General features: G+C 50.4%; 1 protein-coding gene across 1 annotated transcript in view; it reads right to left on the reverse strand.

Annotated features, from left to right (window-relative positions):
• The window catches only part of PEAR1 (platelet endothelial aggregation receptor 1), a 46,180-nt gene extending 39,766 nt beyond the window's left edge, over window positions 1–6,414 (reverse strand). Inside the window, exon 1 of the mRNA XM_088659629.1 lies at window positions 6,147–6,414. The gene's annotated coding sequence lies outside the window, so the exon portion shown is untranslated. The remainder of the gene's footprint in view (window positions 1–6,146) is intronic.
• Between the last annotated feature and the right edge of the window lie 5,191 nt (window positions 6,415–11,605).

The raw sequence follows: 11,605 nt of genomic DNA on the forward strand, positions 1-11,605 counted from the left end.
AGCAAAAGCAGAAGGTTCCAAATCTCCAATACAGTACTGTATAAGTTTTCAGCTAAGAGAACAGAAACCACCTTTCATCCTAAATAAGATGATTCTTCCCCCTGCCACTCCTAATATTACATACTTGGAGCCAGTGCTTTTTTCTGGGGGGACGTGGCAGGGCATACCCCTAAACATTTTGTGAATGTAAGTTTGGCCTCATTGAGGGGCAGGAAAATGAGAGTACCCCTAAACATTTTTTTAAGAAAAAAAGCACTGCTTGGAGCCAATGCTATTTTTTAAAATGTGCATTAATGAAGCCCAGGACTCACAAGCGAGAATGACAGAATGTCGTCTCATTTAGCTTAAGGACAGCTGCTTACAGGCCCTCCAAGGGTCCCTATTTTCCAGGGAAAGTCCCGGATTTACAGAAGTTGTTCTGGTTTCTTATTTGATCCCAGAAGGTCCTGCTTTTCCTTAGGACATCCCTATTTTAATCAAAAAAATGTTGGAGGGCATGATAGGATGTCCCTCTTTTCATCTGAGAAATATTGGAGTGTGTGGAGTTAAGTAACTATAGATAAGTAACTATGAAACTTTAGAAGACATCTGAAGGCAGCCCTGTATAGGGAAGGTTTTTTAAAAAATGTTTAACATTTTGTTACATTCTTATATATGTTGGAAGGCACCCACAGTGGCTGGGGAAACCTAGTCAGATGGGCAGGGTATAAATACCGGTAGTAAAATACAGTAACAACAACAATTACTACTACTACTATTGAATAGGACACCCCTATTTTCACTGGAGAAATGTTGGAGGGTATGTGTTTAGTGTAGTAGTAAAGAAGAGGGCTACTGGTGGCTACAGGTTCAAGACAACAGGAAGTAAAATTGGATATCAAAGAACTCTAAGAGCTCTTGTTGGGCAGGAAAAGCTGGACTCTCCCCTCCTGGAAAAACTTGGATGGGTCCCTGGGACGGGGCTGCAGCAGAAGTTGGCTTGCTGAAGAGTCACGGTCAAGCATACAGTGTCAGAGCAGAAGAAACGTGTTGAGAGGAGAATGGCCTCACTGAGTGTTGGTGCTGACCTTTAAAGCCCTAAACAGCCTCGGTCCAGTATACCTGAAGGAGCGTCTCCACCCCCATTGTTCAGCCTGGACACTGAGATCCAGCACCGAGGGCCTTCTGGCAGTTCCCTCCCTGCGAGAAGCAAAGCTACAGGGAACCAGGCAGAGGGCCTTCTCGGTAGTGGCGCCCGCCCTGTGGAACGCCCTCCCATCAGATGTCAAAGAGATAAAGAGATAAACAACTACCTGACATTTAGAAAACATCTGAATGTAGCCCTATTTAGGGAAGTTTTTAATCTGTGACATTTTAATGTATTTTAATCTTTGCTGGAAGCTGCCCTGGAGTGGCTGGGGAGACCCAGCTGGATGGGTGGGGTACAAATAATGAATTATTATTATTATTATTATTATTATTATTATTATTATTATTATTATTATGGAAAGGAGAGAGAAAAGTGATGATGGTATGTGGCTCTTGCCCACAATGAGTCTCCAGGGTCTCAGGCAGAGAGGGGTCCCCAAAGCCACTAGCTTCCACTGCTGGAGGCTGAGAATGTGCCCCCAAGTTCTGGGCCCCCTTATCTCTTCCCCATTACTCATGGGGGAAGCTCATCAAGAGCCCCGCCTGCCGCTGACTGCTCTGACTCTCGCTCTGCCACACTTGCGTCGAGGCCACACTTCTTTGTCACTATGACTTCATTGCAGGAAGCACAGAGTTTGGGACAGAGCTCCACTGCCAGAGGGTGGCCAGGAAATGCCTGCAAGGGAACACATTTCCAGGAATGCTGCATATCTGCTGAGCACACGGACTGAGGCAAGCAGAGGCAGATCTCACACAGGCTGGCTCTCTAGGAAAGGAGCCTTGAGCAGCCGGACAGTTGGGAGGGGGGCTTTCATTTCATACAATGCTGCTCTCTCCCTCCTGTCCATTACCATCCCATGGAAGATAAACCCCTGTTCAAAATAAGTCATGCGATATTGAGGCACAAGGATGCATCTGAGTCCACTGGAAGCTTTCCACCTGGGGGTCCCCATTCCTTTCTTTACCTGTGGGGAATATATCTGTATCTACATCTCTCTGAGTCAACATTCAAAGAAGGCTATTTCATGGCCCAAAAGCTGAGGTAGGGAGAGACAGGTGCCTTCGAGGACCCTGCCTTTGGGAGGCACCGCTGAAAGAGAAAGACCCATTTCCAAGCGGAGATGCAAAGGCAGCACTGACCCTTGAGCCACCTCACCCTCGGGGCTTGGTGCCACTTCATAAGCCCTTCTTGCCAGCCAGCCACAAAACAAGTCCAACTCCATTGCATGGCTAGGGATGCCTGCACAGCCCTCTCCCAAGCCCCATGGCAGCCTGTGCCTTTGGGGGGTGCCAGGAGGGAAAGGAATGGCCAGGATCAGGCCCCCTTGAAATTACCCCCTCCAACCAAAAGACTTCCGGCAGCAGCTCAGGCTCTGGTGAGCTTCCATACGGAGACCCTTTCAGGATCAGGGTGCTGGGTTTCCTTGTCATTGTGGGAAGGAAGAGAGAGAGAGTAGAATAGCATAGCAGGCAAAGACTTGTTGCCTGTCCTCTGAAGTGCCTTCAGTTTTTTAGGAGGAAGGCTGAAAAGGGAATTTGTGAGTTTGCTCTAAATGCTGCGGTGGAGGGGACACAGCTGCCAGCCTCAGTTTTGGTCCCACCACTGAGAATCCCCCCCTCCATGCACCCCTCCTTTGGCCTTCAGCAGCAGGGCAAGGCCCAGAGGGACCTCACAGCATCAGGCATCTCTTCTTTATTAGCCGAAAGCCCCAGGGGAAGGGAATGAGCAAAAGTCCTGGGATCTGGGAACTGGCAAAGTACAAAGCACCACTCTCAAGGCTCCACACATGCAAACGAAAGAATTGCAGCTCATCCAAAGCTCTTCACATGGCATCTCCTGGGGGCCAAGAGGCAGGAAGGGCAGATTTCGGCTAGACATGTGGAGACAATGCCTGAGGGCAAGAGCCAATCCAGCTGTGGGGCCTCTGCCACCCCAGGAGGTGAAGGCATCTCCTTCGCTGGAGGTGTTTGGAGCAGGAGCTGGACACAGGCATGAATCTGCGCTGCTGGGTTACCACATTTCTGCCCTGACTCCTCTGACTTTGGTGATTCCAAGTGTCTTACACAGGATTCACCTGCTGCTCCCCCTACATACCCTCCCTTCCTCTTTCTGTTCCTCCCTCATTTCCTACCCCTTCCATCACCCACTCAGAGATAGGAAGCTGCTGTTTACTTGGAAAACACACATGACCCTCATCTCCATTTTCCTGTTTATAGGAAATGAGCAAGTGGATGGTGAGCAACTGAGTGTCAACGGCAGAGGAGAGATCGCACGAAAGGCAGCAGCACGGCTCAACAAGAGGGCAACTGGCTGGCAGGAGATGCCTCTGGCCGGATGTCCAAGACCAGGGCGGGGGCAGAATAATAGAATCTTAGTGTTGGAAGGTGTCTCAAGGGTCATCTAGTCCAACCCCCTGCAATGCAGGAATCTCAGCTAAAGCATCCATGACAGATGGCCATCCACCCTTCGCTTAAAAACCTCCAAGGAAGGAGAGTCCTCCACCTCTCGTGGGAGTCTGTTCTATTGTCAAACAGCTCTTAGTGTCAGAAAGTTATTCCTGATGTTAAGTCGGAATCTCCTTTCTTGCAACTTGAAGCTGTTGGTTCAAGTCCTACCCTCCAGAGCAGGAGAAAGCAAGTATGCTCCCTCCTCCATTTGACAGCCCTTGTTGAAGATGGCTATCACACCTCCTCTCAGTGTCCTCTTTTCCAGGCTAAACATGCCCAGCTCCTTCAAGCATTCCTCATAAGACTTCCAGCCCCTTGATCATCTTGGTTGCCCTCCTTTGCACACCTTCCAGCTCGTCAACATCCTTCTTAAATTGTGGTGCCCAGAACTGAACACAGTATTCCAAGTGTGGTCTGACCAAGGCAGAATAGAGTGGGACTAGACTTGATCTGGACACTAGACTTCTGAATAGCATTAGCTTTTTTTTTGAATTCTGGTCATTTTGAATTCTGTTTCTGTCTTCTGCGGCATTAGCTACTCCTCCCAGTTTGGTGTCATCTGCAAATTTGTTGAGCATCCCCTCAATTCCTTAATCCAAGTCATTTATAAAGACATTGAACAACAATGGGCCCAGGGCAGAACCCTGCAACACCCCACTTGTCACTTTTTTCCAGGATGATGAGGAACCATTAATGAGTACCCTTTGAGTTTGGTCAGTCAACCAGCTACAAATCCACCTGACAGAAGCAGGTCAGATGAGATTTAAGGCAGTGCATGTGGTTCTCCTGCACAGGGCAAGAGAAGGGGAAGCAGCAGCAGGAGGAGGAGGAGGAGGAAAGGCCCTGGGGTCCCAGCAGCACCTTAAAGGCAGTGAGGGTGTGGGCATGGGGAGGGGCAACAGAGAGGGAAGCGGAGGAGTAACAACGGAGGAGGGGGAAGGTCAGAGGCAGAGAGGACACCCCTTCTATCCACCAGGCCAAAGACTCAGAAAACGGCACGAAAAAGTGGCATCACTCCTTGAAAAAGAACTTTCTGGTACACAGTGGCCAGTGAATCAGCTTATGCCCTCACCCCACCTTCCTGCCCCACCCTGTCAGGGAAAGTAGGGGACTCCTCCACCCGCCTACAAATGCCCACAGTGATGCATTTTGTGCCCACAGTGATGCACTTCCTTTGCTGGCCTGGCAGATAGGAGGAGGAAGAGGAGATAGACTATTGGAAGACTCCACAACCCCCAGAGGGCGCCCATATGCCCAAGCGCCTGACAACAGAAGCAGCAGGGAGAAGTCACAGGACAATCCCCCCCATTGCTGGAGCTGAGACTTTCCTCTCCCAGTCATCTTGTTCTCTCCATGCTCATTCCTGGGCCACCTCCAGTTGCTCCTCTGGGGGGGGGGTGTCTCTGCAGCTTGCTCAAGTGGGTGGTTTCAAAAGCAAGCCCCTCCACCTGCTGCCACCCCTGGAGAAATTCTCCTGCTCAAGCTCACCTAGTGGCCTGAAGCCACCAGCTCTTGCAAGAGGAACCAGCCAGTAGCTGCCTCGATTTAGGAAGAAGACAGGACATACTTGGGAAATGCTAGCTGGACAGCCGCAGGCAAGCAAGATCCCAGAGCAAAGCTCCTGCCCTCGTCTTGCCCACCCACCACTTGGCCAGTCCTTGTTGGAGCTGCTACCCATGCAATCGTTTAAAACAGGGGTGGCCAATTCCCAAGAGACTGCAATCTACTCACAGAGTTAAAAACTGGCAGTGATCTACCCCCTTTTTTGGTCAAAGTTGTTGACCTTTTTTCAAGGAAGGAGGAAGGCCCAAGGGGGGGGGGGTTGGGTCAGAGTTGTTGAGTTTTTCAGGGAGGAGGTAAAATGTTGAGCTTTTTTAAGGGGAGACACAGTTGTTCAGTTTATTTGGGGGAGCCAATGATCTACCAGTGATCTACCGCAGACACCCAATGATCTACCGGTAGATCACGATCTACCTGTTGGTCATGCCTGGTTTAAAACATGAGATACGGGGGAGGCAATACTGTAAGGGCTTCTGGAGTGCATTTAGACAGCCACCCCCCCCAAAAGGATGGACGCAGCACACAAATCAAATTCCGCCAGTTCCCCCCATTCAGAGGAGCACAACCCCCCTCTCACCCATCTTGAACTGATAAGCCTAAGCAACTTTGAAAGCAGGAACCATTAGCAGAAGCTCTTAGATCAGTATCCTGGAGAGAGTGCCTGTCTGTTGTGCCTGGTGGTCATTCCACTCTCTCCCCCCCCCCCCGCCCCAGGACTGCCAGAGCCTAGAGGGCTCCCGTTAGCCCTCTGCATGTTGCCACCAGGCACAGCTTTTTCCACCACAGAAGATCCTGGGCCTGTCACCTCATCCTGGGAGGGGACATTGTCACCATTCTTGGCCTCTGGTGCTCGCAAGGCCACTCTGGCCAAGCTGCAAGGCCTTCCCAACCAGCCCAAAGCTCCTTCTTCCAGTGCCCTGGCCTGGCAGTGTGTGGCCTTGGCTGGCCCAGGAGAGAAACTGTCAGGACCCCTGGTTACCTGCAAAGCATCCAGCCCACCTGGGACTTACCTGGTTCTTGCCAAGGGTCTGCCAGAGAATCCTCCTCCTCCTCCTCCTCCTCCTCCTCCTCCTCCTCCTCCTCCTCCTCCTCCTCCTTCTCCTCCTTGTTACCTCTTCTACAAGAACCTATCAATGCAAGGAGGGCAAAGGAAATAAGAGAGACTCAGAGCTGCCACTCTGTTTCTAGCCAGAATAGGACAGGCGAGACACCACCACCACCCCAGCTGCCTCTTTCTCCCCAGCCTGATCTGTTTGGCTCTGGGGCTTCAGTGGGAGTGAGAGAAGATGAAGTGTGAGATGGGAGGGTGGGAGGGAGGGAGGAAAGGCAGGAAGGGGCTGGGATCTGCTGTCGGCCCTCAGGAAGTTTTGACAAGGAAACTCAGCAGAGCGCTTGGAGAGGAATAATAAAAACACGCTTTTTTTCTTGGCAAGAGAACAAGATTGTTTGGAACACACAAAATATGCACTGAGAAAACAGCTCCCAGCCAGCCCCTCCTCAGCACTGTCTGAACCACCATCTGAGGTGGCCCCAAGGCTAGCATGATGGCAATGGGGGTCGGTGGGGGGTCGGGGAGGCGGAACAGAAGAGCAAGACCCAGCTGAGAAAAGAGGAATCTGCTTCAGTTTTGCTCTGTCATCAGGAACTTCCCAGGACCTTCTGAGCAGAGGGACCTCAGATATGAAAGCTAGGAGCTAAATGGCACCTTAAACCTAGGTTATGGGTGCATAACGGAATGTCTAGGCATGCTTTTTAATAACAAGAATACAAAGTTGAAAATGAATGAACTGCAGCTAAAGTTATGTTCCTTTTAACATGGTCTAGTCCTTCCCCTGCCCACTCTCCTAATATTCTTAAAAGGGTCTCTTCTCCAGCCTTCAGAGAGTGGCTGGAAGTAGGGAGGCAGAAAAAGGTCCTCCTTTCCATCCACACTGCAGTTTTAATCTGAAATGTTAGGCACAGTACTGTGCCCAGAGCTCAGAAACTGCTTACGCTAATGAAATTCCCTGTCGCAAAACGCACCTAGAACAATGGGAGTTTCGAACGCTGGCCCTGGACTGGGGGCTGCTTCTTGGATTATACTGATCTGTTGATTTTTTGAAAAGCATTCTTGAAACATCAGCACCAAACAGAATCTCTGGAGGAAACTGAAATCATTGAGAGATGAGGGAGGAGCAAAGGGGACCAGGGAGGCTGGTGGAGCTCAAGACCAGAGTGGAGGGGGAGCAGGAGCCGGAGGCCAGGGGTGCAGGGAGGGTCTTGCTCAGAGCCATCACAGATTGCCTGGGGAAAGAGTGGCAGGCTCTGAGCAGCCTCAGTTTTCCCCACCTGTGAAATTGGACCAGCTGGGCAACTGGCTGTCGTGTCCACCCTCCCTGCAAACAAAAAGGAAGCACCAAAGGGAGGACATTATTGTGACTTTATTGCATTGTATCAATTTTTTAAAATGAATTTGTCATTGTTTGTCTTATTTATATTCATATACTGCTGTGTTTTATGTTAGAGATTTCAATAATGCTGTTTGTGATTATTGTGAAACACTTTGAGGTCAACATTTGTTTTTGGATGAGCGAAATACAAATATTAAATCAAATCAAACCCTGCTTTTCTTCCTAACTTGCCTTTTACTTTGTATTTTTTTATTCGGCTTTTTTTTTAGGTGCAGAGGGTGACAGTGAACTACAACAGCCCTGCCATGTAGTCTGCTCTCTATACTGCACGGTGGGCAGGCTGAGGCAGTAAGATAGAACAACCCTGTTGTGTAGACCACTTGTATTATGATGCTCTATTGCTGTTTGGAGGAGGATTGTGGCTGAGAACAGTTTACAACAGCCACATGGTGTAGTCCACTCTCATTTTGCCCCTAAGGCAGCTTGGTGCATGTGGTTGAGAGGTGGGGTGGCAGTGGGGGGCTCACAGCAGCACTGCAGTGCAGGCCACACTTTCTCCCTACAGGCAGCCTCCCTTTTCTCTTTTCATAGCTCTGTAACTGGAATTGCATGCAGGGAAGGCGTGCCTTTGAGCATATACAGACCACCACCCAAGGCCCAACACCCCATAGGGGTTTTGTTGGGGGGGAGGGGAGAGTGAGCGAAAAAATTGCCTCTACTGCTTTTGGTCTGTCCATCTTTTCTGCCTCGCTTATCTTTGCTGGTGGCAAAGTAAACTGTTGGAATACTGTATGCCAAGTTGGCAAAAACGACAGAAAAACTGAGAAGTCACACTGATCAAACATTTACTAGGAAATGGGACATGTATATAAAATATATATATATCAAGGATTACTGTAATAACATGTCAGTGGCTGCCCTAGAATGACTTCTGTGGTATGATGGATAATTATAAGAGAATATAATATTGATGAAAATTAACAAAAGAAAATTAAAATAAACAGTGGGCTAGATAGACTAAGTGGTAGATACATGATGGGGTGACGGGAAGTCGCTAGAAACTCAAGAAGAATGTAATGTGATGTGATGTAACAAATATTACCATTTTCATTTCTCTCTTCTGGATAACCCCTTTGTTTGTTACTTCTTTTAAATCTCAATAAAGCATTAAAGAAAAGCTTTGCTGGTACACCTCCCCCCCCCAAAAGCCAAACTTCAAAGGCCCTAAGGAAGCCTACCCTGCAGGGCTGCTGGGAGTAATCTTCCGTCTCTCAAAGGGTGATGGGAGCTCCTCCCGCCGTGAACCCCTAGAAGAAAAGGACTGAGCGCCTTCTTTGATGCTTGCATGGCGTGCGTCTTCTTTTTAAAAGCCCCTTTTCACACGACACTGTGCCTGGATTGCGGCCTTTCGCCCCGCTTCTCTCTTTTCTGCGAAAGGGGAGAATTGCAAAGAAACTGAAACAGAAGCCTAGACAGGCTTGTGCTGGAAGGAAATGAGAGAAAGATGCGGAGGGGCGGGGGGGCGAGCGAGAGAAGCTTATTTTTGAAATGCGCCAACTGTTTAATTAATAGGCATTTTTTAAAAAGAAAGAAAGAAAATTGTTTAAACACTAAGAAATGGGATGATAAGCTCTGGGGTTTGCGCCTCTATATGGATCCCAAAATATGCGATTGTTGGAGTTCAGAGGAATCCCTCATCCAGATCTTGTGTAGAAGTGAATTTTCTCCACCAGAAGAACGAGCTTCAAAGTTTTACTGCAGAACCGTCTTAAATACTAGTTACAATAAGACAAATGCTACGAAATACCAAAGTAACACAATGCAAAAAGTTAATGCCGAGTCCACCAAGGGAAAAATGGAGGCTTCTTCCCACCCCCGCCGCGCCGCGCCACGCCACTTCCACTTCTCCCTTGAAAACCAGGGACTCTGCTGAATGCAGGCACGTCCGAGTCCCTCGCCCCGTCTAACACGGGACCGGAATCCGGAAAGCGACGGGAGCGGAGCCCCTGATTGGCCACCAGGTGGCGCGCTCAAGCCGCCATAAGCGGAAGGGAAACGCCGCGTCTCCAAATGGAAGAGAATGGGACCAACCAACCCATGGAGAAGGAGAGATGGTTGTGGTCTTCCTCCACAGACGGGGTCGAATGCCAGTTGCTGGAAACCACGGGACCATGGCGGATTTTGTCTTTGAGCTCTCAGAGTTCATCGGCGCCCCCGCCTGCCTCTGCCGCTTCTCCGTTGTAAAGCATTGATTGCTGTGGCGCCCCCTGCCGGGCGCTCTGTGTTGCCGCGCCGGTCGCGACCCTGAAACCTCCTTTGGAAGAGAGGGCTGTTCTCTTGCTCGGATCCTGCTTGCGGGAGAAGAGAAGGCTGGGCCATATGGGCCCCCTGTGGCCTGATCCGGCAAACTCTTTCGAAGTTCTTATGAGCGCGCAGCCCCGAGCCTGATCGTGCCCTGTTGACCCTTGGGACGGGAAGCATCCACGGCAAAACTGCAGGGACGAATGGAGCTTTGGAGGTCTTTAAGCAGAGGCTTGACAGGCATATGTCAAGAATGCTTTGATGGTGTTTCCTGCTTGGCAGGGGGTTGGACTGGATGGCCCTTGTGGTCTCTTCCAACTCTATGATTCTATGATTACTGACTGAAGAAATGCCAAAGCCCCTTCCCCAACCACCTGGGGCCCCCAAACTCTCCCCCACCTGCTGAACAGAAACACCTCTGCCTCCAGGTATCCCACTTCCAGCCCTGCCAGGTGGTCCACTCACTCTCTTTATTATCTTCTCCATTAGGCTTTGGAGAGGCAGTCCTAGGATCCACCCCCCCTCCTCTTGCAGTGCAGAGACCGACCAGCTCTCCTATCTCTCCTCCCCCCCCCCCCCCCGCACTGGGCAACCACAGCCTGTGGCCCAGAGGGCTGGAGGGGGAGAAGAGGGATACTTGTCCCATGGCCACTTGCTCAGGAGCTGCCTGGCCTGGATGAAGGTCAGAATCTGCCCCCACCCCTTGACTGCCACTGCCACAATCATTTACAATTACCTAGGAGGAAGGGGAAAACCTGTGATAGATAAGGAATGTCTTCTTGTACTGGTGGCGGCAGCAGCTGAGCTTTGCAGAGGCTTCTCAAGGGGGGAGGGCTTGAGCGTTTCAGGAGGGCCCCCAACACACACACACACACGGCATGCTTCCCCCTTTGAATGCCTTTGCAGACACCCCCCCCCCAAGGCAGGGCCTGATCCACAGGGCGCCACCAGTGGGTTTGTTGGAGGTGGGAGGGGGTGCAGATGGATGAAGGCTGGGGTTTGTTTTTGGAAGGTGCAGCAGGACTTTTAAAAGGTGGTCCTAGCATGAAAAGGTGTACTTGGGCTTCCCAGCAAAGAGAAACAGAGTGGTAAAACACGTACAGCTTGGAGTTGAACTTGGAAGAGAGCAGGATTCGAATCCTACTACTTGGCCATGAAGCTTACAGGGTGTGACCGGTCACTGCCTCTCTTAGCCTCTCCTACCTCCCAGGGGATTAAAGGGGGGGGGGGAGAGAGAGAGAGCCACAGACACCACCTAGAGCTCCTTGGAGGAAAAGTGGGCTATAGAAATGCCATGGCATAAGTAAATGAAATGAAATGTTTTGGGCCAAGTCATGGATTTTAGTTGCCTGTGGTCTCTGAGCTATTTTGGCACCAAACTGGGTGGCCACCACAGGTAGGACCCTGCTCCTCATCATGCCCCCTGCTTCCATGTTCCCCAAAGTCACACCTGGGACAGGAGTTGGGGGCCTATGAAGCCGTCTCTGCAATGTGGGATGAAACTCCTCCCCTCCAGCAAGGCAGCCCCCTCCCTGCAAAACCACTTGTGGAACAGAGGCAGCCTCTGGGTTGGAGAAGCCTCCACCTCATCACACACAGCTCAGCTTGCCAAGTGCCAACTGCAACTGAAAGCAAACAATCACCCCTCACAAAGCCATTTTCCAGCCCTCTTGCCAATTAGTGCATTAGTACTGTACTATAACCAACCCCCCCCCCCCCGCTCATTTGCCATTTCACTTCCTGGAAGAGATGACAGGAACATCCTGTGTGTTTGTGTC

The sequence above is a fragment of the Zootoca vivipara genome, chromosome 16 (genome assembly GCF_965207765.1).
Source record: "Zootoca vivipara chromosome 16, rZooViv2.hap1.1, whole genome shotgun sequence".
Lineage (NCBI taxonomy): Eukaryota > Metazoa > Chordata > Lepidosauria > Squamata > Lacertidae > Zootoca > Zootoca vivipara.